The 6,659-nt window shown below is 51.8% G+C and overlaps 1 non-coding gene across 1 annotated transcript; it reads right to left on the bottom strand.

The window, feature by feature from the left end:
* Positions 1 to 1,624: 1,624 nt before the first annotated feature.
* On the bottom strand, positions 1,625 to 1,815 carry LOC135890658 (U2 spliceosomal RNA). Its single transcript, XR_010562224.1, has one exon. It is a non-coding gene; the product is annotated as a U2 spliceosomal RNA (small nuclear RNA).
* Between the last annotated feature and the right edge of the window lie 4,844 nt (positions 1,816 to 6,659).

The raw sequence follows: 6,659 nt of genomic DNA, 5'->3' as shown, positions 1-6,659 counted from the left end.
TTGCTGTTTGCGGCAGCGCCCCCAGCAGCTCCCATTGGCCAGGAACGGGGAACCGCGGCCAATGGGAGCTGCTGGAGGCGCTGCATGAAGCAACATCAACACACAGCCCCTCCGCCCCCCTTTGCCCGTTCCAGCCTCATCCCGGAGCAGTGCGGGGCAGGGCAGACAGACAGGTAGGCAGGGAGCCTGCCCTGCCTCCCGGTAGGTGCTGGGCCAGATCCTGCCCCCGAACCCCCTGCTGCACCCTGACTCCCTGCCCTGAACCCATTGCCTCACCCCACACCCCTCCTGCACCCCGACCCCCTGCCTGAACACCCTGCTGCACCCTGCACCCCAACCCCCTGCCCTGAACACCCTGCCTCACCACACGCCCCTCCTGCATCCTAACCCACTGCCCTGAGCCCCATGTTGCACCCCTCCTACACCCTGACCCCTTGCTGTATCCTGTACCCCTCCTGCACCCTGACCCCCTGCCCTGAACCCCCTCCTGCATCCCACGCCCCTCCTGCACCCTGACCCCCTGCCCTGAGCCCCCTGCCGCACCCGTCCTGCACCCAGACCCCCTGCTGCACCCCACACCTCTCCTGCACCCCCTGGGGGCAGAGTTGGGGTGGGGATTTCCGGGAAGAGGCGGGGCAGGGGTTGGGCCTCATGGAAGGGGTGGAGTGGGTGCGGGGCCGAGGGGGGTGGGGGTGGGAGGTGTCAGTAATGTGGCCCTCTGGCCTATGTACTAGTCCTCATGCGGCCCTCATGGCCATTTGAGTGTGAGACCCCTGAGCTAACCTGAGTTTGGGAGGCAGTTCTCCAGGTGAAGGAGGAGCGACTATGTGACCTTTGGGGTGAGCTTGTTGGCTGTAGCACAGGCGCTGACTCTTGTCTTTGCCAGTGGGTGCTTTTGAAGAGGTGTGTGTTTGGGGAGGGGGCACTGTGCTAGTTTTGAGGGGGAGAGGGGAGGCTATTTTCAGAATCTTTATATACTTTTATCGTTGGTATCTTCACACTTTTAATGATGATTAAACTGTTATGAACTACATAACCAGGGGCTAGGGCTACTCAGGGAGAACCGAGTTTTTAAAAGCCTGCTCCTAAGCTACCAGAGGAGCTAGGGATCAGGAAAGCTTTGAGGGAGATTAGAGGGGGAGTGAGTGGGTAGATAAACTTCATTAACGTTCCTTCAACTTAAGGCAATTAAAAAAAACAAGACCCCTGATAAACACAAAACAAGAAGAAAGGAAAGAGCTGCAGGAGTAAAAAGAGACTGCAGGCAGAAGTCCAGCAACAGATTGGGGGCTATCCAGTTTACTGCACCGAATGCAGCATGGATGATTACCTGGCCTATGGGCGGGTGGCAGACTGCTACAACATGGCAAGCCATGCAGTAAGTCGTTGGACCGTCCTGTGGGTCCCAACAGCCTGGCTCTGCTCGGTCTGCAGAGTTCAGTTTCCTCTCTCCAGGGTTGGCTGTGGAGCTGTGGTGCCACCTGCTGGTTCATAAGGTACATACAAGCATCAGGAAATAAGTGATCTCTAGTCTGCCACTCCTGGACTATATTCTGAGTCCAAGTCAGTATTGGTGTAACACATTCAACAGATTCTATTTTTTCACCACAATAGTCTCCCCGAGGGGAGGTGCACCATTCCTGGAGGTACTGCAATACCAGGTCGATGCGTGGAGTGGATGGAGCAAGCTCCTATTCCATCTCCCTGTTCCAAAAATCCATTTAATATATAGTCCTCAGATAGAGGACGTATCAGATATTAAACTGATAAGAACAGATACTACACTTGATCTTAGCCAAAAGGCCGAGAAGCGATAACAATATTCTGCAAAACGAGACAGCCCTACCTCCGCCACAGCTTTCTACGTCACCACGAGGAGCTCCCAGACAGGGACCAAATGCCATCAAGGAGACTTTGACAACTAGGAAACTCTTAAGTGACAATCACCCCCCCAAATGACTCCAACGTCATAATTCAAAGCAAGAATTCAACACACAATTCTGCTTAAAGACCGCAAATTCTTTCAGTCTGGTTACTTGGGTTCATCGCACTGCTTTCCCTGGCTGCTGCTGCGTACTCCTACATTGCATAAACCCACCCACTTCCTGTGACGTACTCTGTCACTGTTAACTCTCGCAGCAAAACAGATACAAGAAAACGTGTGCAAGTGCTATCCCGGCTGGCCAAACCGCATGGGGCTCTTTCACAGTTACAGTACGGGTCTGCCCCCAATCTCCACCTACCAGACTTGGGGGGCGGGGGGAGCTCAGGGCTTCTGCCCTGCGGCAGGATAGTGGGGCTAGGGGCTTCTGCTAGAGGAGACTGGTGCCTGCCACTTTCCATGCACCGAATGCTTAGGGCAGATTGCCTAGAAAAATGCTGCAAGAAAAGCTGACCTCTCTCTCTTAGTGTTCGCTTCTCTATCTTCTGTCTCACCCAGGACCGCTCATTAATTTCGAGGAAAACACCACGGCCACACACAGACAACAAGCGATGTATGTGAAAGAGAGAGAATGGTAATCGTTTGGCAGGAATTGAGAGAGTGAGAAAATCTAGCCTATATTCAAGAAAAAATAACTATTCTAGGCTTTAATAGGAGTGTGCTTTTTAAAGCCTTGTTCTCCCTGAGTAGCCTCACCCCCTGGTTAGGGGCTGATGGGTGGTAAAGGGCTTGGGGATGAAAGCCTCCTTATGCAGCTCTCCACTTGCATAGCAGGCCGCTAGCCTCAGCACAAGGTCCCTCAAACAGACCACACTATATACTTCACTCAAGCAGCAAGCACACAACAAATGCAAATACACACCACAGACAAGCTCACCCCAGGCTCCTCCTTCACATGGGGAACAAACTCACATTACCCGCTCCTGTTCCGTAGCTCCTCTGGTCGCTTAGGAGCAGGCTTTTTAAAGCCGTGTTCTCCCTGAGTCGCCCCACCCTAGGGTTGCCAACTTTCTACTTGCATAAAACCGAACAGCTATGTCTGACCCAGTAGGGCCAGTCTGCTGGTCTTATGAAAAGTTATATTAGGAGTAGCTTGTGAAAAGTAAATGTCATGAGTGTAAATTACGCCTCAGTAATCAGGAATTTAGTCCCTGAATAAATAAAGAATTAAAGAAGTATTTTGGCTACTTACCTGTCTTGGCTTCTCATTGAAACTGTCGCTCATTTCTCCTGGTATTGCCGATGTCTGGTGATACGTTCTAAATAAAGGTGGTCCCTTGACCACCTGATGAAATACCAGGAGAAATGAGATACAGTGCCAATGAGACTGAAATTCTTCTCTAGTGGATCATAGTTACTCACAGACAACCTACTTTCAATTCCCAGTTACTGAGGGACAACGTAGTTATTGTCTGCACGTTGCCCCTAGTATAACTTCCTGGGAGGGACGGATCTGAATATTTGAATCCGGATATTTAAATTGTACTGTGAAATGTATTAACCCCACTTTGGGAGATTGGCATGATTTTTGAACTCTTGGCGAGTTTTGAGGTTGGTGAGACTGTAGGAACCATGACAACAGCTCTGTGACCCTTGAGGCTCCTCTACTCGGTGAGTCTGTAAGGAACCAGATCCGGTCAAGGGGCCTAGCAATTGCCCTGGCACACACAATACTCACTTTCTCACGCGCGCACAGTTTATTTCCCCAGCCAATATCACAGATAACTAAGTTGGAATAAGACCTTGCCCCCTCAGCCCCCAGACTCCACACTAACAGCACCAAATGGCACCGTTCTCCCCTGAGGATACAAAAACCATGTTCACTAATTATCTCCCACAACACGCCTGCAAGGTATTATCCCCGTTTTATTACTAGTTGTATATTGTGCTGGTATGGGCTAGAGTGTATTTTCTCTTTCTAAAGAGCTGGAGCCTGATTCTGATTTCTGTGACACCAGTGTAAATGAGGAGTGACTCCAGTGACGTGTGAACCTAGTTAGTGTGAGAGCAGCATCGGAACCACAGCCCCTGCTCTGAGACGCTTTCACTTTACAGTGGGAGACAGAGGCACAGAGACGTAACTGACTTGTTCAAGGCCAAACAGCTAGTCAGTGGCAGAGCCTGGAATAGAACTAACATATCCATGTCTCTTAGCTCCATGGCAGGCTCGTAATTTTAGTAATTTCTGAGTCGCTGCAGTCCAGATTCCTACACTGAAACCCAATATTTTAAAAATATCAGTGCACTAGACTCACCCACGGACAAAGGGGCTCCTGCTGCTACATACATGTTGAGGCAAAGCAGACATTTATGATAGGGTTACCATATTTAAAAAAGAGGACACTCCACGGGGCCCCGGTCCCGCCTCCGGCCCTGCCCCAACTCCGCCCCTTCTCCGCCCCCATTCCGACCCCTTCCCTAAAATCCCTGCCCCAACTCTGCCCCCTTCTCCTTCCCGCTCTGATCTTGGTTGGGGGCTGCTAAGTGCTTCCCTGCTCCCCACTTGCCCTGCAGCCCCTATGCCCCTGCCTGCCCTGCTCCTCCTGGCCCTGCAGCCTCTGCACCCCCCCACCCCTGCAGCGTCTGTGCCCCCTGCTCCCCACTCGCCCTGCAGCCCCTGCACCCCCTCGCCCCTGCAGCCTCTATGCCCCTGCCTGCCCTGCCCCTACAGCCTCTATGCCCCTGCCTGCCCTGCTCCTCCTCGCCCTGCAGCCTCTGTGCCCCCTGCTCGCCACTTGCCCTGCAGCCTCTGTGCCCCCTGCCTGCCCTGCCCCTGCAGCCTCTATACCCCCCCCCCCCGCCTGCCCTGCTCCCCCCGCTCACCAGGCAGAGGGAGAGCTGCAGGCTCCAGGTGGACTCAAACACTGCAGCGCTGCTCTGTGGGGGAGGAGGGGGAGGGACTCTGGCTGCTAGAGGCCCTAGTGGCTGCGAGAGGCTTTCAATCAGGCCAGGCGTCCAATCAGCCGCGCCGCACTCTGCATGAGGGGAAGGGGGAAATCCTGGACATTTCTACTTGATTAGAAATCTCCCCCCGGACGGCCATTTAAAGCTGAAAAAAACCGGGACGGATGGTAACCCTAATTTATCATTTATAGGCAGTGGCTGGCAAGAGGCAGATTTTTTTTATTTTTTATGCGCAAAGCGGGGGAGGGCGGAGTTGATCCTGGCTCAGTAATTCATTATAATTACTCCTGTTAAACCCAGGGTCAGATGGATGTCGGTGCAATAGAGGAGCAGCTGCTCTCCGTACGCATATTGGTTTGTTGCATTTTGGCTTGATTTGAAGTCAGCCTCATTAAGTGATTCAGCCCAGCAGGGAGCAGTTTGGGCAGGAGAGCAGAGGGTTTTGGGGTGCTGTTTTCATTTAGAACATGCTTGGGGTCTAGTTATGCAGCTGGAAATTCTAGTCAGCCACCCCAACACCTGAGTGCTGGGCTAAGAGTCCATGAGGTGACAGGAGGGCTTGTTTTGTGAGGAGCTCTTTTATTAACACCAGTGTATGTTTAGATGGGCTCCTCTACACCAGAAAAGCGACTCCGTTTCAAGGTGTGATTTTTAAACCGGTGTAAAAGCGGGAGTGGCTGTTGCCATTCAGCCGGTAAGGAAGAGGTTTAAGATAAGAACATCTTGTTTTGGTTTAAGTCTCCACACAGGGTGATTGTGGTGTAAAAAAATAATTTAAAAGATAAAATTGGTGCAACTTTCTCATGTAGACAAGGACTAAAGCCCATTTCCGACCGAAGGGTTTCACTGTTTGAGACATGACACCACTGTAACAGCCAGTGCCCTGCAGAAGGAAGAGACCTTTTGCCCAAACAAACAGGGACACGTTTCTAATCTTACCAAAAAAGCAAGGCGTCTTTCCCAGCTGCACAGGGGATGTAGCATCTCCCTCCTTCCGGGCTCATGCTGAAGACACACAGCGAACTGTGTGGTATTCCACTCATCGCCCCTGCAGTATTTGTCAAGCCTGAAGCTCAGTCCAACAGATCAGCCCGTCTGGGTTTAAAAATGTGTTTGGTACCATTCGTAATAGGTTGGTTACCAAATTCTCGTCCGTGGCAAACACAAGCCTCTGGTTCTTCCTGAAGCCTGTGCGGCATCTGGGCTCAATCCCTGGATATCATGAGGCACTTAAGGCCCACCCAAGAGGGGGCTGGTGACTGCAGGGAAAGAGGCCTTGCATAGAGAGAGTTCTGAGGCCTGTGCCCACCTCTGAAGTTTTGTCAATGGGCCCTAGAGGGAGCCGTGAGCCTTCTCCGAAGCTGGAGTGTCAGCCAAACTCACTCGGGGAAAGGCGAAAACAGGGTGGCTCTGGAAATTAAATACAAGTGTGGCTGCCTCCACGATCAGGTTTTGTCTCCATGTAAATACCAAGCTGCCCCACACAGGGGACTGAAGATTAAATTTTCACCAAGTCCAAGGTTATTTGGTTCTTGTAGATCCCCTACGTGTTTCTGCAAAATATTCAGAGGTTGGGGCCTGTTCGTCTTAATCCTCAGCTTCAAACTGATCTTGTACGTGCTGCACCTGTGCGTGTGGTGTCTTGACGTGCCTGGAGCCGGTTGTTACTGGGATTAGATGGGGGGTGAGAGAACGTTTGCCAGACTTCGCATTAGAAATCTCAGTCAAGGCAGTGTTCAGTAGGGGCATTATTTATTGAACTCCATTTGTGTGTTTAGTGTGCAGTGTGTAGAGAAAGTCACAGCTCAGATTC

The sequence above is a fragment of the Emys orbicularis genome, chromosome 16 (assembly GCF_028017835.1).
Source record: "Emys orbicularis isolate rEmyOrb1 chromosome 16, rEmyOrb1.hap1, whole genome shotgun sequence".
Taxonomy (NCBI): domain Eukaryota; kingdom Metazoa; phylum Chordata; order Testudines; family Emydidae; genus Emys; species Emys orbicularis.
Note: the sequence above shows the minus strand (reverse complement) of the source record. Positions and strands in the feature narration are given on the sequence as shown.